Genomic DNA, 22,066 nt, shown 5'->3' with positions numbered 1-22,066 from the left:
TTGAGTGTGTCGCTCACTGTTCAGCCGCAAATATCTCTATTTAAAAAAGTGTGGTATACCCCAGTAAACAATAACTGTGGTTTTGCCATCCCACGGTAAAAAATCTGTATTATTCAGGTTTTGGTATATTTTCCGTAAAGAAAAACAGTAGTGTCTCCTGACTGTTGTGACACAAAAATATATCTGTTGAAAATAGTCTTGTGTAGGCCCGACATCCCAGTGTGGTTTCGCAGTTCCATGGGTCAAATCGCTGTACTATCCAGTTTTGGGCCGTTGGTATCTAAAAAAAAAGCAGTTTGAGTGTGTCGCTCACTGTTCAGCCGCAAATATCTCTATTTAAAAAAGTGTGGTATACCCCAGTAAACAATAGCTGTGATTTTGCCATCCCACGGTAAAAAATCTGTATTATTCAGGTTTTGGTATATTTTCCGTAAAGAAAAACAGTAGTGTCTCTTGACTGTTGTGACACAAAAATATATCTGTTGTAAATAGTCTTGTATAGGCCCGACATCCCAGTGTGGTTTCGCAGTTCCACGGGTCAAATCGCTGTACTATCCAGTTTTGGGCCTTTGGTATCTAAAAAAAAAGCAGTTTGAGTGTGTCGCTCACTGTTCAGCCGCAAATATCTCTATTTAAAAAAGTGTGGTATACCCCAGTAAATAATAACTGTGGTTTTGCCATCCCACGGTAAAAAATCTCTATTATTCAGGTTTTGGTATATTTTCCATAAAGAAAAACAGTAGTGTCTCCTGACTGTTGTGACACAAAAATATATCTGTTGAAAATAGTCTTGTGTAGGCCCGACATCCCAGTGTGGTTTCGCAGTACCACGGGTCAAATCGCTGTACTATCCAGTTTTGGGCCGTTGGTATCTAAAAAAAAAGCAGTTTAAGTGTGTCGCTCACTGTTCAGCCGCAAATATCTCTATTTAAAAAAGTGTGGTATACCCCAGTAAACAATAACTGTGGTTTTGCCATCCCGCGGTAAAAAATCTCTATTATTCAGGTTTTGGTATATTTTCCATAAAGAAAAACAGTAGTGTCTCCTGACTGTTGTGACACAAAAATATATCTGTTGAAAATAGTCTTGTGTAGGCCCGACATCCCAGTGTGGTTTCGCAGTTCCATGGGTCAAATCGCTGTACTATCCAGTTTTGGGCCTTTGGTATCTAAAAAAAAAGCAGTTTGAGTGTGTCGCTCACTGTTCAGCCGCAAATATCTCTATTTAAAAAAGTGTGGTATACCCCAGTAAACAATAACTGTGGTTTTGCCATCCCACTGTAAAAAATCTCTATTATTCAGCTTTGGGTAGTTTTTTTCTGTAAAGAAAAACAGTAGTGTCTCCTGATTGTTGTGACACAAAAATATATCTGTTGAAAATTGTCTTGTATAGGCCCGACATCCCATTGTGGTTTCGCAGTTCCACGGGTCAAATCGCTGTACTATCCAGTTTTGGGCCTTTGGTATCTAAAAAAAAAGCAGTTTGAGTGTGTCGCTCACTGTTCAGCCGCAAATATCTCTATTTAAAAAAGTGTGGTATACCCCAGTAAACAATAACTGTGGTTTTGCCATCCCACGGTAAAAAATCTCTATTATTCAGCTTTTGGTAGTTTTTCCATAAAGAAATAAAGTAGTGTCTCCTGACTGTTGTGACACAAAAATATATCTGTTGAAAATAGTCTTGTGTAGGCCCGACATCCCAGTGTGGTTTCGCAGTTCCATGGGTCAAATCGCTGTACTATCCAGTTTTGAGCCTATGGTATCTAAAAAAAAAGCAGTTTGAGTGTGTCGCTCACTGTTCAGCCGCAAATATCTCTATTTAAAAAAGTGTGGTATACCCCAGTAAACAATAACTGTGGTTTTGCCATCCCACGGTAAAAAATCTCTATTATTCAGGTTTTGGTATATTTTCCGTAAAGAAAAACAGTAGTGTCTCCTGACTGTTGTGACACAAAAATATATATGTTGAAAATAGTCTTGTATAGGCCCGACATCCCAGTGTGGTTTCGCAGTTCCATGGGTCAAATCGCTGTACTATCAAGTTTTGGGCCATTGGTATCTAAAAAAAAAGCAGTTTGAGTGTGTTGCTCACTGTTCAGCCGCAAATATCTCTATTTAAAAAAGTTTGGTATACCCCAGTAAACAATAACTGTGGTTTTGCCATCCCACTGTAAAAAATCTCTATTATTCAGCTTTGGGTAGTTTTTTTCTGTAAAGAAAAACAGTAGTGTCTCCTGATTGTTGTGACACAAAAATATATCTGTTGAAAATAGTCTTGTGTAGGCCCGACATCCCAGTGTGGTTTCGCAGTACCACGGGTCAAATCGCTGTACTATCCAGTTTTGGGCCATTGGTATCTAAAAAAAAAGCAGTTTGAGTGTGTCGCTCACTGTTCAGCCGCAAATATCTCTATTTAAAAAAGTGTGGTATACCCCAGTAAACAATAACTGTGGTTTTGCCATCCCACGGTAAAAAATCTGTATTATTCAGGTTTTGGTATATTTTCCGTAAAGAAAAACAGTAGTGTCTCCTGACTGTTGTGACACAAAAATATATCTGTTGAAAATAGTCTTGTGTAGGCCCGACATCCCAGTGTGGTTTCGCAGTTCCATGGGTCAAATCGCTGTACTATCCAGTTTTGGGCCGTTGGTATCTAAAAAAAAAGCAGTTTGAGTGTGTCGCTCACTGTTCAGCCGCAAATATCTCTATTTAAAAAAGTGTGGTATACCCCAGTAAACAATAGCTGTGATTTTGCCATCCCACGGTAAAAAATCTGTATTATTCAGGTTTTGGTATATTTTCCGTAAAGAAAAACAGTAGTGTCTCTTGACTGTTGTGACACAAAAATATATCTGTTGTAAATAGTCTTGTATAGGCCCGACATCCCAGTGTGGTTTCGCAGTTCCACGGGTCAAATCGCTGTACTATCCAGTTTTGGGCCTTTGGTATCTAAAAAAAAAGCAGTTTGAGTGTGTCGCTCACTGTTCAGCCGCAAATATCTCTATTTAAAAAAGTGTGGTATACCCCAGTAAATAATAACTGTGGTTTTGCCATCCCACGGTAAAAAATCTCTATTATTCAGGTTTTGGTATATTTTCCATAAAGAAAAACAGTAGTGTCTCCTGACTGTTGTGACACAAAAATATATCTGTTGAAAATAGTCTTGTGTAGGCCCGACATCCCAGTGTGGTTTCGCAGTACCACGGGTCAAATCGCTGTACTATCCAGTTTTGGGCCGTTGGTATCTAAAAAAAAAGCAGTTTAAGTGTGTCGCTCACTGTTCAGCCGCAAATATCTCTATTTAAAAAAGTGTGGTATACCCCAGTAAACAATAACTGTGGTTTTGCCATCCCGCGGTAAAAAATCTCTATTATTCAGGTTTTGGTATATTTTCCATAAAGAAAAACAGTAGTGTCTCCTGACTGTTGTGACACAAAAATATATCTGTTGAAAATAGTCTTGTGTAGGCCCGACATCCCAGTGTGGTTTCGCAGTTCCATGGGTCAAATCGCTGTACTATCCAGTTTTGGGCCTTTGGTATCTAAAAAAAAAGCAGTTTGAGTGTGTCGCTCACTGTTCAGCCGCAAATATCTCTATTTAAAAAAGTGTGGTATACCCCAGTAAACAATAACTGTGGTTTTGCCATCCCACTGTAAAAAATCTCTATTATTCAGCTTTGGGTAGTTTTTTTCTGTAAAGAAAAACAGTAGTGTCTCCTGATTGTTGTGACACAAAAATATATCTGTTGAAAATAGTCTTGTGTAGACCCGACATCCCAGTGTGGTTTCGTAGTACCACGGGTCAAATCGCTGTACTATCCAGTTTTGGGCCGTTGGTATCTAAAAAAAAAGCAGTTTGAGTGTGTCGCTCACTGTTCAGCCGCAAATATCTCTATTTAAAAAAGTGTGGTATACCCCAGTAAACAATAACTGTGGTTTTGCCATCCCACGGTAAAAAAATCTTCATTATTCAGCTTTTGGTAGTTTTTCCGTAAAGAAATACAGTAGTGTCTCCTGACTGTTGTGACACAAAAATATATCTGTTGAAAATAGTCTTGTGTAGGCCCGACATCCCAGTGTGGTTTCGCAGTTCCACGGGTCAAATCGCTGTACTATCCAGTTTTGGGCCTTTGGTATCTAAAAAAAAAGCAGTTTGAGTGTGTCGCTCACTGTTCAGCCGCAAATATCTCTATTTAAAAAAGTGTGGTATACTCCAGTAAACAATAACTGTGGTTTTGCCATCCCACGGTAAAAAATCTCTATTATTCAGCTTTTGGCAGTTTTTCCGTAAAGAAATAAAGTAGTGTCTCCTGACTGTTGTGACACAAAAATATATCTGTTGAAAATAGTCTTGTGCAGGCCCGACATCCCAGTGTGGTTTCGTAGTTCCATGGGTCAAATCGCTGTACTATCCAGTTTTGGACCTTTGGTATCTAAAAAAAAAGCAGTTTGAGTGTGTCGCTCACTGTTCAGCCGCAAATATCTCTATTTAAAAAAGTGTGGTATACCCCAGTAAACAATAACTGTGGTTTTGCCATCCCACGATATAAAATCTCTATTATTCAGGTTTTGGTATATTTTCCGTAAAGAAAAACAGTAGTGTCTCCTGACTGTTGTGACACAAAAATATATCTGTTGAAAATAGTCTTGTATAGGCCCGACATCCCAGTGTGGTTTCGCAGTTCCATGGGTCAAATTGCCTTACTATCCAGTTTTGGGCCTTTGGTATCTAAAAAAAAAGCAGTTTGAGTGTGTCGCTCACTGTTCAGCCGCAAATATCTCTATTTAAAAAAGTGTGGTATACCCCATTAAACAATAACTGTGGTTTTGCCATCCCACGGTAAAAAATCTCTATTATTCAGCTTTTGGTAGTTTTTCCGTAAAGAAATACAGTAGTGTCTCCTGACTGTTGTGACACAAAAATATATCTGTTGAAAATAGTCTTGTGTAGGCCCGACATCCCAGTGTGGTTTCGCAGTTCCACGGGTCAAATTGCTGTACTATCCAGTTTTGGGCCTTTGGTATCTAAAAAAAAAGCAGTTTGAGTGTGTCGCTCACTGTTCAGCCGCAAATATCTCTATTTAAAAAAGTGTGGTATACCCCAGTAAAAAATAACTGTGGTTTTGCCATCACATGGTAAAAAATCTCTATTATTCAGCTTTCGGTAGTTTTTTCCGTAAAGAAAAACATTGGTGTCTCCTGACTGTTGTGACACAAAAATATATCTGTTGAAAATAGTCTTGTGTAGGCCCGACATCCCAGTGTGGTTTCGCTGTTCCACGGGTCAAATCGCTGTACTATCCAGTTTTGGGCCTTTGGTTTCTAAAAAAAAAAGCAGTTTGAGTGTGTCGCTCACTGTTCAGCCGCAAATATCTCTATTTAAAAAAGTGTGGTATACCCCAGTAAACAATAACTGTGGTTTTGCCATCCCACGATAAAAAATCTCTATTATTCAGCTTTTGGTAGTTTTTTCCGTAAAGAAAAACAGTAGTGTCTCCTGACTGTTGTGACACAAAAATATATCTGTTGAAAATAGTCTTGTGTAGGCCCGACATCCCAGTGTGGTTTCGCAGTTGCACGGGTCAAATCGCTGTACTGTTCAGTTTTGGGCCTTTGGTATCTAAAATTAAAGCAGTTTGAGTGTGTCGCTCACTGTTCAGCCGCAAATATCTCTATTTAAAAAAGTGTGGTATACCCCAGTAAACAATAACTGTGGTTTTGCCATCCCACGTTAAAAATAATCTATTATTCAGCTTTTGGTAGTTTTTTCCGTAAAGAAAAACAGTAGTGTCTCCTGACTGTTGTGACACAAAAATATATCTGTTGAAAATAGTCTTGTGTAGGCCCAACATCCCAGTGTGGTTTCGCAGTTCTATGGGTCAAATCGCTGTACTATCCAGTTTTGAGCCTTTGGTATCTAAAAAAAGCAGTTTGAGTGTGTCGCTCACTGTTCAGCCGCAAATATCTCTATTTAAAAAAGTGTGGTATACCCCAGTAAACAATAACTGTGGTTTTGCCATCCCACGGTAAAAAATCTGTATTATTCAGGTTTTGGTATATTTTCCGTAAAGAAAAACAGTAGTGTCTCCTGACTGTTGTGACACAAAAATATATCTGTTGAAAATAGTCTTGTGTAGGCCCGACATCCCAGTGTGGTTTCGCAGTTCCATGGGTCAAATCGCTGTACTATCCAGTTTTGGGCCTTTGGTATCTAAAAAAAAAGCAGTTTGAGTGTGTCGCTCACTGTTCAGCCGCAAATATCTCTATTTAAAAAAGTGTGGTATACCCCAGTAAACAATAACTCTGGTTTTGCCATCCCACGGTAAAAATTCTCTATTATTCAGGTTTTGGTATATTTTCCGTAAAGAAAAAGAGTAGTGTCTCCTGACTGTTGTGACACAAAAATATATCTGTTGAAAATAGTCTTGTGTAGGCCCGACATCCCAGTGTGGTTTCGCAGTTCCACGGGTCAAATCGCTGTACTATCCAGTTTTGGGCCTTTGGTATCTAAAAAAAAAGCAGTTTGAGTGTGTCGCTCACTGTTCAGCCGCAAATATCTCTATTTAAAAAAGTGTGGTATACCCCAGTAAGCAATAACTGTGGTCTTGCCATCCCACGGTAAAAAATCTCTATTATTCAGCCTTTGGCAGTTTTTTACGTAAAGAAAAACAGTAGTGTCTCCTGACTCTTGTGACACAAAAATATATCTGTTGAAAATAGTCTTGTGTAGACCCGACATCCCAGTGTGGTTTCGTAGTACCACGGGTCAAATCGCTGTACTATCCAGTTTTGGGCCGTTGGTATCTAAAAAAAAAGCAGTTTGAGTGTGTCGCTCACTGTTCAGCCGCAAATATCTCTATTTAAAAAAGTGTGGTATACCCCAGTAAACAATAACTGTGGTTTTGCCATCCCACGGTAAAAAAATCTTCATTATTCAGCTTTTGGTAGTTTTTCCGTAAAGAAATACAGTAGTGTCTCCTGACTGTTGTGACACAAAAATATATCTGTTGAAAATAGTCTTGTGTAGGCCCGACATCCCAGTGTGGTTTCGCAGTTCCACGGGTCAAATCGCTGTACTATCCAGTTTTGGGCCTTTGGTATCTAAAAAAAAAGCAGTTTGAGTGTGTCGCTCACTGTTCAGCCGCAAATATCTCTATTTAAAAAAGTGTGGTATACTCCAGTAAACAATAACTGTGGTTTTGCCATCCCACGGTAAAAAATCTCTATTATTCAGCTTTTGGCAGTTTTTCCGTAAAGAAATAAAGTAGTGTCTCCTGACTGTTGTGACACAAAAATATATCTGTTGAAAATAGTCTTGTGCAGGCCCGACATCCCAGTGTGGTTTCGTAGTTCCATGGGTCAAATCGCTGTACTATCCAGTTTTGGACCTTTGGTATCTAAAAAAAAAGCAGTTTGAGTGTGTCGCTCACTGTTCAGCCGCAAATATCTCTATTTAAAAAAGTGTGGTATACCCCAGTAAACAATAACTGTGGTTTTGCCATCCCACGATATAAAATCTCTATTATTCAGGTTTTGGTATATTTTCCGTAAAGAAAAACAGTAGTGTCTCCTGACTGTTGTGACACAAAAATATATCTGTTGAAAATAGTCTTGTATAGGCCCGACATCCCAGTGTGGTTTCGCAGTTCCATGGGTCAAATTGCCTTACTATCCAGTTTTGGGCCTTTGGTATCTAAAAAAAAAGCAGTTTGAGTGTGTCGCTCACTGTTCAGCCGCAAATATCTCTATTTAAAAAAGTGTGGTATACCCCATTAAACAATAACTGTGGTTTTGCCATCCCACGGTAAAAAATCTCTATTATTCAGCTTTTGGTAGTTTTTCCGTAAAGAAATACAGTAGTGTCTCCTGACTGTTGTGACACAAAAATATATCTGTTGAAAATAGTCTTGTGTAGGCCCGACATCCCAGTGTGGTTTCGCAGTTCCACGGGTCAAATTGCTGTACTATCCAGTTTTGGGCCTTTGGTATCTAAAAAAAAAGCAGTTTGAGTGTGTCGCTCACTGTTCAGCCGCAAATATCTCTATTTAAAAAAGTGTGGTATACCCCAGTAAAAAATAACTGTGGTTTTGCCATCACATGGTAAAAAATCTCTATTATTCAGCTTTCGGTAGTTTTTTCCGTAAAGAAAAACATTGGTGTCTCCTGACTGTTGTGACACAAAAATATATCTGTTGAAAATAGTCTTGTGTAGGCCCGACATCCCAGTGTGGTTTCGCTGTTCCACGGGTCAAATCGCTGTACTATCCAGTTTTGGGCCTTTGGTTTCTAAAAAAAAAAGCAGTTTGAGTGTGTCGCTCACTGTTCAGCCGCAAATATCTCTATTTAAAAAAGTGTGGTATACCCCAGTAAACAATAACTGTGGTTTTGCCATCCCACGATAAAAAATCTCTATTATTCAGCTTTTGGTAGTTTTTTCCGTAAAGAAAAACAGTAGTGTCTCCTGACTGTTGTGACACAAAAATATATCTGTTGAAAATAGTCTTGTGTAGGCCCGACATCCCAGTGTGGTTTCGCAGTTGCACGGGTCAAATCGCTGTACTGTTCAGTTTTGGGCCTTTGGTATCTAAAATTAAAGCAGTTTGAGTGTGTCGCTCACTGTTCAGCCGCAAATATCTCTATTTAAAAAAGTGTGGTATACCCCAGTAAACAATAACTGTGGTTTTGCCATCCCACGTTAAAAATAATCTATTATTCAGCTTTTGGTAGTTTTTTCCGTAAAGAAAAACAGTAGTGTCTCCTGACTGTTGTGACACAAAAATATATCTGTTGAAAATAGTCTTGTGTAGGCCCAACATCCCAGTGTGGTTTCGCAGTTCTATGGGTCAAATCGCTGTACTATCCAGTTTTGAGCCTTTGGTATCTAAAAAAAGCAGTTTGAGTGTGTCGCTCACTGTTCAGCCGCAAATATCTCTATTTAAAAAAGTGTGGTATACCCCAGTAAACAATAACTGTGGTTTTGCCATCCCACGGTAAAAAATCTGTATTATTCAGGTTTTGGTATATTTTCCGTAAAGAAAAACAGTAGTGTCTCCTGACTGTTGTGACACAAAAATATATCTGTTGAAAATAGTCTTGTGTAGGCCCGACATCCCAGTGTGGTTTCGCAGTTCCATGGGTCAAATCGCTGTACTATCCAGTTTTGGGCCTTTGGTATCTAAAAAAAAAGCAGTTTGAGTGTGTCGCTCACTGTTCAGCCGCAAATATCTCTATTTAAAAAAGTGTGGTATACCCCAGTAAACAATAACTCTGGTTTTGCCATCCCACGGTAAAAATTCTCTATTATTCAGGTTTTGGTATATTTTCCGTAAAGAAAAAGAGTAGTGTCTCCTGACTGTTGTGACACAAAAATATATCTGTTGAAAATAGTCTTGTGTAGGCCCGACATCCCAGTGTGGTTTCGCAGTTCCACGGGTCAAATCGCTGTACTATCCAGTTTTGGGCCTTTGGTATCTAAAAAAAAAGCAGTTTGAGTGTGTCGCTCACTGTTCAGCCGCAAATATCTCTATTTAAAAAAGTGTGGTATACCCCAGTAAGCAATAACTGTGGTCTTGCCATCCCACGGTAAAAAATCTCTATTATTCAGCCTTTGGCAGTTTTTTACGTAAAGAAAAACAGTAGTGTCTCCTGACTCTTGTGACACAAAAATATATCTGTTGAAAATAGTCTTGTATAGGCCCGACATCCCAGTGTGGTTTCGCAGTTCCACGGGTCAAATCGCTGTACTATCCAGTTTTGGGCCTTTGGTATCTAAAAAAAAAGCAGTTTGAGTGTGTCGCTCACTGTTCAGCCGCAAATATCTCTATTTAAAAAAGTGTGGTATACCCCAGTAAACAATAACTGTGGTTTTGCCATCCCACGGTAAAAAATCTCTATTATTCAGGTTTTGGTATATTTTCCGTAAAGAAAAACAGTAGTGTCTCCTGACTGTTGTGACACAAAAATATATCTGTTGAAAATAGTCTTGTATAGGCCCGACATCCCAGTGTGGTTTCACAGTTCCATGGGTCAAATCGCTGTACTATCCAGTTTTGGGCCTTTGGTATCTAAAAAAAAAGCAGTTTGAGTGTGTCGCTCACTGTTCAGCCGCAAATATCTCTATTTAAAAAAGTGTGGTATACCCCAGTAAACAATAACTGTGGTTTTGCCATCCCACGGTAAAAAATCTCTATTATTCAGGTTTTGGTATATTTTCCGTAAAGAAAAACAGTAGTGTCTCCTGACTCTTGTGACACAAAAATATATCTGTTGAAAATTGTCTTGTATAGGCCCGACATCCCATTGTGGTTTCGCAGTTCCACGGGTCAAATCGCTGTACTATCCAGTTTTGGGCCTTTGGTATCTAAAAAAAAAGCAGTTTGAGTGTGTCGCTCACTGTTCAGCCGCAAATATCTCTATTTAAAAAAGTGTGGTATACCCCAGTAAACAATAACTGTGGTTTTGCCATCCCACGGTAAAAAATCTCTATTATTCAGCTTTTGGTAGTTTTTCCATAAAGAAAAACAGTAGTGTCTCCTGACTGTTGTGACACAAAAATATATATGTTGAAAATAGTCTTGTATAGGCCCGACATCCCAGTGTGGTTTCGCAGTTCCATGGGTCAAATCGCTGTACTATCAAGTTTTGGGCCATTGGTATCTAAAAAAAAAGCAGTTTGAGTGTGTCGCTCACTGTTCAGCCGCAAATATCTCTATTTAAAAAAGTTTGGTATACCCCAGTAAACAATAACTGTGGTTTTGCCATCCCACTGTAAAAAATCTCTATTATTCAGCTTTGGGTAGTTTTTTTCTGTAAAGAAAAACAGTAGTGTCTCCTGATTGTTGTGACACAAAAATATATCTGTTGAAAATAGTCTTGTGTAGGACCGACATCCCAGTGTGGTTTCGCAGTACCACGGGTCAAATCGCTGTACTATCCAGTTTTGGGCCATTGGTATCTAAAAAAAAAGCAGTTTGAGTGTGTCGCTCACTGTTCAGCCGCAAATATCTCTATTTAAAAAAGTGTGGTATACCCCAGTAAACAATAACTGTGGTTTTGCCATCCCACGGTAAAAAATCTGTATTATTCAGGTTTTGGTATATTTTCCGTAAAGAAAAACAGTAGTGTCTCCTGACTGTTGTGACACAAAAATATATCTGTTGAAAATAGTCTTGTGTAGGCCCGACATCCCAGTGTGGTTTCGCAGTTCCATGGGTCAAATCGCTGTACTATCCAGTTTTGGGCCGTTGGTATCTAAAAAAAAAGCAGTTTGAGTGTGTCGCTCACTGTTCAGCCGCAAATATCTCTATTTAAAAAAGTGTGGTATACCCCAGTAAATAATAACTGTGGTTTTGCCATCCCACGGTAAAAAATCTCTATTATTCAGGTTTTGGTATATTTTCCATAAAGAAAAACAGTAGTGTCTCCTGACTGTTGTGACACAAAAATATATCTGTTGAAAATAGTCTTGTGTAGGCCCGACATCCCAGTGTGGTTTCGCAGTACCACGGGTCAAATCGCTGTACTATCCAGTTTTGGGCCGTTGGTATCTAAAAAAAAAGCAGTTTAAGTGTGTCGCTCACTGTTCAGCCGCAAATATCTCTATTTAAAAAACTGTGGTATACCAGAGTAAACAATAACTGTGGTTTTGCCATCCCGCGGTAAAAAATCTCTATTATTCAGGTTTTGGTATATTTTCCATAAAGAAAAACAGTAGTGTCTCCTGACTGTTGTGACACAAAAATATATCTGTTGAAAATAGTCTTGTGTAGGCCCGACATCCCAGTGTGGTTTCGCAGTTCCATGGGTCAAATCGCTGTACTATCCAGTTTTGGGCCTTTGGTATCTAAAAAAAAAGCAGTTTGAGTGTGTCGCTCACTGTTCAGCCGCAAATATCTCTATTTAAAAAAGTGTGGTATACCCCAGTAAACAATAACTGTGGTTTTGCCATCCCACTGTAAAAAATCTCTATTATTCAGCTTTGGGTAGTTTTTTTCTGTAAAGAAAAACAGTAGTGTCTCCTGACTCTTGTGACACAAAAATATATCTGTTGAAAATAGTCTTGTATAGGCCCGACATCCCAGTGTGGTTTCGCAGTTCCACGGGTCAAATCGCTGTACTATCCACTTTTGGGCCTTTGGTATCTAAAAAAAAAGCAGTTTGAGTGTGTCGCTCACTGTTCAGCCGCAAATATCTCTATTTAAAAAAGTGTGGTATACCCCAGTAAACAATAACTGTGGTTTTGCCATCCCACGGTAAAAAATCTCTATTATTCAGCTTTTGGTAGTTTTTTTCTGTAAAGAAAAACAGTAGTGTCTCCTGATTGTTGTGAAACAAAAATATATCTGTTGAAAATATTCTTGTGTAGGCCCGACATCCCAGTGTGGTTTCGCAGTTCCATGGGTCAAATCGCTGTACTATCCAGTTTTGAGCCTATGGTATCTAAAAAAAAAGCAGTTTGAGTGTGTCGCTCACTGTTCAGCCGCAAATATCTCTATTTAAAAAAGTGTGGTATACCCCAGTAAACAATAACTGTGGTTTTGCCATCCCACGGTAAAAAATCTCTATTATTCAGGTTTTGGTATATTTTCCGTAAAGAAAAACAGTAGTGTCTCCTGACTGTTGTGACACAAAAATATATCTGTTGAAAATAGTCTTGTATAGGCCCGACATCCCAGTGTGGTTTCGCAGTTCCATGGGTCAAATCGCTGTACTATCCAGTTTTGGGCCTTTGGTATCTAAAAAAAAAGCAGTTTGAGTGTGTCGCTCACTGTTCAGCCGCAAATATCTCTATTTAAAAAAGTGTGGTATACCCCAGTAACAAATAACTGTGGTTTTGCCATCCCACGGTAAAAAATCTCTATTATTCAGGTTTTGGTATATTTTCCGTAAAGAAAAACAGTAGTGTCTCCTGACAGTTGTGACACAAAAATATATCTGTTGAAAATAGTATTGTGTAGGCCCGACATCCCAGTGTGGTTCCGCAGTACCACGGGTCAAATCGCTGTACTATCCAGTTTTGGGCCGTTGGTATCTAAAAAAAAAGCAGTTTGAGTGTGTCGCTCACTGTTCAGCCGCAAATATCTCTATTTAAAAAAGTGTGGTATACCCCAGTAAACAATAACTGTGGTTTTGCCATCCCACGGTAAAAAATCTCTATTATTCAGCTTTTGGCAGTTTTTTCCGTAAAGAAAAACAGTAGTGTCTCCTGACTCTTGTGACACAAAAATATATCTGTTGAAAATAGTCTTGTATAGGCCCGACATCCCAGTGTGGTTTCGCAGTTCCATGGGTCAAATCGCTGTACTATCCAGTTTTGGGCCTTTGGTATCTAAAAAAAAAGCAGTTTGAGTGTGTCGCTCACTGTTCAGCCGCAAATATCTCTATTTAAAAAAGTGTGGTATACCCCAGTAAACAATAACTGTGGTTTTGCCATCCCACTGTAAAAAATCTCTATTATTCAGCTTTGGGTAGTTTTTTTCTGTAAAGAAAAACAGTAGTGTCTCCTGATTGTTGTGACACAAAAATAAATCTGTTGAAAATAGTCTTGTGTAGGCCCGACATCCCAGTGTGGTTTCGCAGTACCACGGGTCAAATCGCTGTACTATCCAGTTTTGGGCCGTTGGTATCTAAAAAAAAAGCAGTTTGAGTGTGTCGCTCACTGTTCAGCCGCAAATATCTCTATTTAAAAAAGTGTGGTATACCCCAGTAAACCATAACTGTGGTTTTGCCATCCCACGGTAAAAAATCTCTATTATTCAGCTTTTGGCAGTTTTTTCCGTAAAGAAAAACAGTAGTGTCTCCTGACTCTTGTGACACAAAAATATATCTGTTGAAAATAGTCTTGTATAGGCCCGACATCCCAGTGTGGTTTCGCAGTTCCACGGGTGAAATCGCTGTACTATCCAGTTTTGGGCCTTTGGTATCTAAAAAAAAAGCAGTTTGAGTGTGTCGCTCACTGTTCAGCCACAAATATCTCTATTTAAAAAAGTGTGGTATACCCCAGTAAACAATAACTGTGGTTTTGCCATCCCATGGTAAAAAATCTCTATTATTCAGCTTTTGGTAGTTTTTTTCTGTAAAGAAAAACAGTAGTGTCTCCTGATTGTTGTGACACAAAAATATATCTGTTGAAAATAGTCTTGTGTAGGCCCGACATCCCAGTGTGGTTTCACAGTTCCATGGGTCAAATCGCTGTACTATCCAGTTTTGAGCCTATGGTATCTAAAAAAAAAGCAGTTTGAGTGTGTCGCTCACTGTTCAGCCGCAAATATCTCTATTTAAAAAAGTGTGGTATACCCCAGTAAACAATAACTGTGGTTTTGCCATCCCACGGTAAAAAATCTCTATTATTCAGGTTTTGGTATATTTTCCGTAAAGAAAAACAGTAGTGTCTCCTGACTGTTGTGACACAAAAATATATCTGTTGAAAATAGTCTTGTATAGGCCCGACATCCCAGTGTGGTTTCGCAGTTCCATGGGTCAAATCGCTGTACTATCCAGTTTTGGGCCTTTGGTATCTAAAAAAAAAGCAGTTTGAGTGTGTCGCTCACTCTTCAGCCGCAAATATCTCTATTTAAAAAAGTGTGGTATACCCCAGTAAACAATAACTGTGGTTTTGCCATCCCACGGTAAAAAATCTCTATTATTCAGCTTTTGGTATATTTTCCATAAAGAAAAACAGTAGTGTCTCCTGACTGTTGTGACACAAAAATATATCTGTTGAAAATAGTCTTGTGTAGGCCCGACATCCCAGTGTGGTTTCGCAGTTCCATCGGTCAAATCGCTGTACTATCCAGTTTTGGGCCTTTGGTATCTAAAAAAAAAAGCAGTTTGAGTGTGTCGCTCACTGTTCAGCCGCAAATATCTCTATTTAAAAAAGTGTGGTATACCCCAGTAAACAATAACTGTGGTTTTGCCATCCCACTGTAAAAAATCTCTATTATTCAGCTTTGGGAATTTTTTTTCTGTAAAGAAAAACAGTAGTGTCTCCTGATTGTTGTGACACAAAAATATATCTGTTGAAAATAGTCTTGTGTAGGCCCGACATCCCAGTGTGGTTTCGCAGTACCACGGGTCAAATCGCTGTACTATCCAGTTTTGGGTCATTGGTATCTAAAAAAAAAGCAGTTTGAGTGTGTCGCTCACTGTTCAGCCGCAAATATCTCTATTTAAAAAAGTGTGGTATACCCCAGTAAACAATAACTGTGGTTTTGCCATCCCACGGTAAAAAATCTCTATTATTCAGCTTTTGGCAGTTTTTTCCGTAAAGAAAAACAGTAGTGTCTCCTGACTCTTGTGACACAAAAATATATCTGTTGAAAATTGTCTTGTATAGGCCCGACATCCCATTGTGGTTTCGCAGTTCCACGGGTCAAATCGCTGTACTATCCAGTTTTGGGCCTTTGGTATCTAAAAAAAAAGCAGTTTGAGTGTGTCGCTCACTGTTCAGCCGCAAATATCTCTATTTAAAAAAGTGTGGTATACCCCAGTAAACAATAACTGTGGTTTTGCCATCCCACGGTAAAAAATCTCTATTATTCAGCTTTTGGTAGTTTTTCCATAAAGAAATAAAGTAGTGTCTCCTGACTGTTGTGACACAAAAATATATCTGTTGAAAATAGTCTTGTGTAGGCCCGACATCCCAGTGTGGTTTCGCAGTTCCATGGGTCAAATCGCTGTACTATCCAGTTTTGAGCCTATGGTATCTAAAAAAAAAGCAGTTTGAGTGTGTCGCTCACTGTTCAGCCGCAAATATCTCTATTTAAAAAAGTGTGGTATACCCCAGTAAACAATAACTGTGGTTTTGCCATCCCACGGTAAAAAATCTCTATTATTCAGGTTTTGGTATATTTTCCGTAAAGAAAAACAGTAGTGTCTCCTGACTGTTGTGACACAAAAATATATATGTTGAAAATAGTCTTGTATAGGCCCGACATCCCAGTGTGGTTTCGCAGTTCCATGGGTCAAATCGCTGTACTATCAAGTTTTGGGCCATTGGTATCTAAAAAAAAAGCAGTTTGAGTGTGTCGCTCACTGTTCAGCAACAAATATCTCTATTTAAAAAAGTTTGGTATACCCCAGTAAACAATAACTGTGGTTTTGCCATCCCACTGTAAAAAATCTCTATTATTCAGCTTTGGGTAGTTTTTTTCTGTAAAGAAAAACAGTAGTGTCTCCTGATTGTTGTGACACAAAAATATATCTGTTGAAAATAGTCTTGTGTAGGCCCGACATCCCAGTGTGGTTTCGCAGTACCACGGGTCAAATCGCTGTACTATCCAGTTTTGGGCCATTGGTATCTAAAAAAAAAGCAGTTTGAGTGTGTCGCTCACTGTTCAGCCGCAAATATCTCTATTTAAAAAAGTGTGGTATACCCCAGTAAACAATAACTGTGGTTTTGCCATCCCACGGTAAAAAATCTGTATTATTCAGGTTTTGGTATATTTTCCGTAAAGAAAAACAGTAGTGTCTCCTGACTGTTGTGACACAAAAATATATCTGTTGAAAATAGTCTTGTGTAGGCCCGACATCCCAGTGTGGTTTCGCAGTTCCATGGGTCAAATCGCTGTACTATCCAGTTTTGGGCCGTTGGTATCTAAAAAAAAAGCAGTTTGAGTGTGTCGCTCACTGTTCAGCCGCAAATATCTCTATTTAAAAAAGTGTGGTATACCCCAGTAAACAATAGCTGTGATTTTGCCATCCCACGGTAAAAAATCTGTATTATTCAGGTTTTGGTATATTTTCCGTAAAGAAAAACAGTAGTGTCTCCTGACTGTTGTGACACAAAAATATATCTGTTGAAAATAGTCTTGTGTAGGCCCGACATCCCAGTGTGGTTTCGCAGTTCCATGGGTCAAATCGCTGTACTATCCAGTTTTGGGCCTTTGGTATCTAAAAAAAAAGCAGTTTGAGTGTGTCGCTCACTGTTCAGCCGCAAATATCTCTATTTAAAAAAGTGTGGTATACCCCAGTAAACAATAACTGTGGTTTTGCCATCCCACTGTAAAAAATCTCTATTATTCAGCTTTGGGTAGTTTTTTTCTGTAAAGAAAAACAGTAGTGTCTCCTGATTGTTGTGACACAAAAATATATCTGTTGAAAATAGTCTTGTGTAGACCCGACATCCCAGTGTGGTTTCGTAGTACCACGGGTCAAATCGCTGTACTATCCAGTTTTGGGCCGTTGGTATCTAAAAAAAAAGCAGTTTGAGTGTGTCGCTCACTGTTCAGCCACAAATATCTCTATTTAAAAAAGTGTGGTATACCCCAGTAAACAATAACTGTGGTTTTGCCATCCCACGGTAAAAAAATCTTCATTATTCAGCTTTTGGTAGTTTTTCCGTAAAGAAATACAGTAGTGTCTCCTGACTGTTGTGACACAAAAATATATCTGTTGAAAATAGTCTTGTGTAGGCCCGACATCCCAGTGTGGTTTCGCAGTTCCACGGGTCAAATCGCTGTACTATCCAGTTTTGGGCCTTTGGTATCTAAAAAAAAAGCAGTTTGAGTGTGTCGCTCACTGTTCAGCCGCAAATATCTCTATTTAAAAAAGTGTGGTATACTCCAGTAAACAATAACTGTGGTTTTGCCATCCCACGGTAAAAAATCTCTATTATTCAGCTTTTGGCAGTTTTTCCGTAAAGAAATAAAGTAGTGTCTCCTGACTGTTGTGACACAAAAATATATCTGTTGAAAATAGTCTTGTGCAGGCCCGACATCCCAGTGTGGTTTCGTAGTTCCATGGGTCAAATCGCTGTACTATCCAGTTTTGGACCTTTGGTATCTAAAAAAAAAGCAGTTTGAGTGTGTCGCTCACTGTTCAGCCGCAAATATCTCTATTTAAAAAAGTGTGGTATACCCCAGTAAACAATAACTGTGGTTTTGCCATCCCACGGTAAAAAATCTCTATTATTCAGGTTTTGGTATATTTTCCGTAAAGAAAAACAGTAGTGTCTCCTGACTGTTGTGACACAAAAATATATCTGTTGAAAATAGTCTTGTGTAGGCCCGACATCCCAGTGTGGTTTCGCAGTTCCACGGGTCAAATTGCTGTACTATCCAGTTTTGGGCCTTTGGTATCTAAAAAAAAAGCAGTTTGAGTGTGTCGCTCACTGTTCAGCCGCAAATATCTCTATTTAAAAAAGTGTGGTATACCCCAGTAAAAAATAACTGTGGTTTTGCCATCACATGGTAAAAAATCTCTATTATTCAGCTTTCGGTAGTTTTTTCCGTAAAGAAAAACATTGGTGTCTCCTGACTGTTGTGACACAAAAATATATCTGTTGAAAATAGTCTTGTGTAGGCCCGACATCCCAGTGTGGTTTCGCTGTTCCACGGGTCAAATCGCTGTACTATCCAGTTTTGGGCCTTTGGTTTCTAAAAAAAAAAGCAGTTTGAGTGTGTCGCTCACTGTTCAGCCGCAAATATCTCTATTTAAAAAAGTGTGGTATACCCCAGTAAACAATAACTGTGGTTTTGCCATCCCACGATAAAAAATCTCTATTATTCAGCTTTTGGTAGTTTTTTCCGTAAAGAAAAACAGTAGTGTCTCCTGACTGTTGTGACACAAAAATATATCTGTTGAAAATAGTCTTGTGTAGGCCCGACATCCCAGTGTGGTTTCGCAGTTGCACGGGTCAAATCGCTGTACTGTTCAGTTTTGGGCCTTTGGTATCTAAAATTAAAGCAGTTTGAGTGTGTCGCTCACTGTTCAGCCGCAAATATCTCTATTTAAAAAAGTGTGGTATACCCCAGTAAACAATAACTGTGGTTTTGCCATCCCACGTTAAAAATAATCTATTATTCAGCTTTTGGTAGTTTTTTCCGTAAAGAAAAACAGTAGTGTCTCCTGACTGTTGTGACACAAAAATATATCTGTTGAAAATAGTCTTGTGTAGGCCCAACATCCCAGTGTGGTTTCGCAGTTCTATGGGTCAAATCGCTGTACTATCCAGTTTTGAGCCTTTGGTATCTAAAAAAAAAGCAGTTTGAGTGTGTCGCTCACTGTTCAGCTGCAAATATCTCTATTTAAAAAAGTGTGGTATACCCCAGTAAACAATAACTCTGGTTTTGCCATCCCACGGTAAAAATTCTCTATTATTCAGGTTTTGGTATATTTTCCGTAAAGAAAAACAGTAGTGTCTCCTGACTGTTGTGACACAAAAATATATCTGTTGAAAATAGTCTTGTGTAGGCCCGACATCCCAGTGTGGTTTCGCAGTTCCACGGGTCAAATCGCTGTACTATCCAGTTTTGGGCCTTTGGTATCTAAAAAAAAAGCAGTTTGAGTGTGTCGCTCACTGTTCAGCCGCAAATATCTCTATTTAAAAAAGTGTGGTATACCCCAGTAAGCAATAACTGTGGTCTTGCCATCCCACGGTAAAAAATCTCTATTATTCAGCTTTTGGCAGTTTTTTACGTAAAGAAAAACAGTAGTGTCTCCTGACTCTTGTGACACAAAAATATATCTGTTGAAAATAGTCTTGTATAGGCCCGACATCCCAGTGTGGTTTCGCAGTTCCACGGGTCAAATCGCTGTACTATCCACTTTTGGGCCTTTGGTATCTAAAAAAAAAGCAGTTTGAGTGTGTCGCTCACTGTTCAGCCGCAAATATCTCTATTTAAAAAAGTGTGGTATACCCCAGTAAGCAATAACTGTGGTCTTGCCATCCCACGGTAAAAAATCTCTATTATTCAGCTTTTGGCAGTTTTTTACGTAAAGAAAAACAGTAGTGTCTCCTGACTCTTGTGACACAAAAATATATCTGTTGAAAATAGTCTTGTATAGGCCCGACATCCCAGTGTGGTTTCGCAGTTCCACGGGTCAAATCGCTGTACTATCCACTTTTGGGCCTTTGGTATCTAAAAAAAAAGCAGTTTGAGTGTGTCGCTCACTGTTCAGCCGCAAATATCTCTATTTAAAAAAGTGTGGTATACCCCAGTAAACAATAACTGTGGTTTTGCCATCCCACGGTAAAAAATCTCTATTATTCAGCTTTTGGTAGTTTTTTTCTGTAAAGAAAAACAGTAGTGTCTCCTGATTGTTGTGACACAAAAATATATCTGTTGAAAATATTCTTGTGTAGGCCCGACATCCCAGTGTGGTTTCGCAGTTCCATGGGTCAAATCGCTGTACTATCCAGTTTTGAGCCTATGGTATCTAAAAAAAAAGCAGTTTGAGTGTGTCGCTCACTGTTCAGCCGCAAATATCTCTATTTAAAAAAGTGTGGTATACCCCAGTAAACAATAACTGTGGTTTTGCCATCCCACGGTAAAAAATCTCTATTATTCAGGTTTTGGTATATTTTCCGTAAAGAAAAACAGTAGTGTCTCCTGACTGTTGTGACACAAAAATATATCTGTTGAAAATAGTCTTGTATAGGCCCGACATCCCAGTGTGGTTTCGCAGTTCCATGGGTCAAATCGCTGTACTATCCAGTTTTGGGCCTTTGGTATCTAAAAAAAAAGCAGTTTGAGTGTGTCGCTCACTGTTCAGCCGCAAATATCTCTATTTAAAAAAGTGTGGTATACCCCAGTAACAAATAACTGTGGTTTTGCCATCCCACGGTAAAAAATCTCTATTATTCAGGTTTTGGTATATTTTCCGTAAAGAAAAACAGTAGTGTCTCCTGACAGTTGTGACACAAAAATATATCTGTTGAAAATAGTCTTGTGTAGGCCCGACATCCCAGTGTGGTTTCGCAGTACCACGGGTCAAATCGCTGTACTATCCAGTTTTGGGCCGTTGGTATCTAAAAAAAAAAGCAGTTTGAGTGTGTCGCTCACTGTTCAGCCGCAAATATCTCTATTTAAAAAAGTGTGGTATACCCCAGTAAACAATAACTGTGGTTTTGCCATCCCACGGTAAAAAATCTCTATTATTCAGCTTTTGGCAGTTTTTTCCGTAAAGAAAAACAGTAGTGTCTCCTGACTCTTGTGACACAAAAATATATCTGTTGAAAATTGTCTTGTATAGGCCCGACATCCCATTGTGGTTTCGCAGTTCCACGGGTCAAATCGCTGTACTATCCAGTTTTGGGCCTTTGGTATCTAAAAAAAAAGCAGTTTGAGTGTGTCGCTCACTGTTCAGCCGCAAATATCTCTATTTAAAAAAGTGTGGTATACCCCAGTAAACAATAACTGTGGTTTTGCCATCCCACGGTAAAAAATCTCTATTATTCAGCTTTTGGTAGTTTTTCCATAAAGAAATAAAGTAGTGTCTCCTGACTGTTGTGACACAAAAATATAACTGTTGAAAATAGTCTTGTGTAGGCCCGACATCCCAGTGTGGTTTCGCAGTTCCATGGGTCAAATCGCTGTACTATCCAGTTTTGAGCCTATGGTATCTAAAAAAAAAGCAGTTTGAGTGTGTCGCTCACTGTTCAGCCGCAAATATCTCTATTTAAAAAAGTGTGGTATACCCCAGTAAACAATAACTGTGGTTTTGCCATCCCACGGTAAAAAATCTCTATTATTCAGGTTTTGGTATATTTTCCGTAAAGAAAAATAGTAGTGTCTCCTGACTGTTGTGACACAAAAATATATCTGTTGAAAATAGTCTTGTATAGGCCCGACATCCCAGTGTGGTTTCGCAGTTCCATGGGTCAAATCGCTGTACTATCCAGTTTTGGGCCTTTGGTATCTAAAAAAAAAGCAGTTTGAGTGTGTCGCTCACTGTTCAGCCGCAAATATCTCTATTTAAAAAAGTGTGGTATACCCCAGTAAACAATAACTGTGGTTTTGCCATCACACGGTAAAAAATCTCTATTATTCAGCTTTTGGTAGTTTTTCCATAAAGAAAAACAGTAGTGTCTCCTGACTGTTGTGACACAAAAATATATATGTTGAAAATAGTCTTGTATAGGCCCCACATCCCAGTGTGGTTTCGCAGTTCCATGGGTCAAATCGCTGTACTATCAAGTTTTGGGCCATTGGTATCTAAAAAAAAAGCAGTTTGAGTGTGTCGCTCACTGTTCAGCCGCAAATATCTCTATTTAAAAAAGTTTGGTATACCCCAGTAAACAATAACTGTGGTTTTGCCATCCCACTGTAAAAAATCTCTATTATTCAG

The sequence above is a fragment of the Phyllobates terribilis genome, unplaced genomic scaffold, assembly GCF_046119375.1.
Source record: "Phyllobates terribilis strain yellow unplaced genomic scaffold, ASM4611937v1 Scaffold_2__4_contigs__length_985480577, whole genome shotgun sequence".
NCBI classification, from domain to species: Eukaryota; Metazoa; Chordata; class Amphibia; order Anura; family Dendrobatidae; genus Phyllobates; species Phyllobates terribilis.
Note: the sequence above shows the minus strand (reverse complement) of the source record.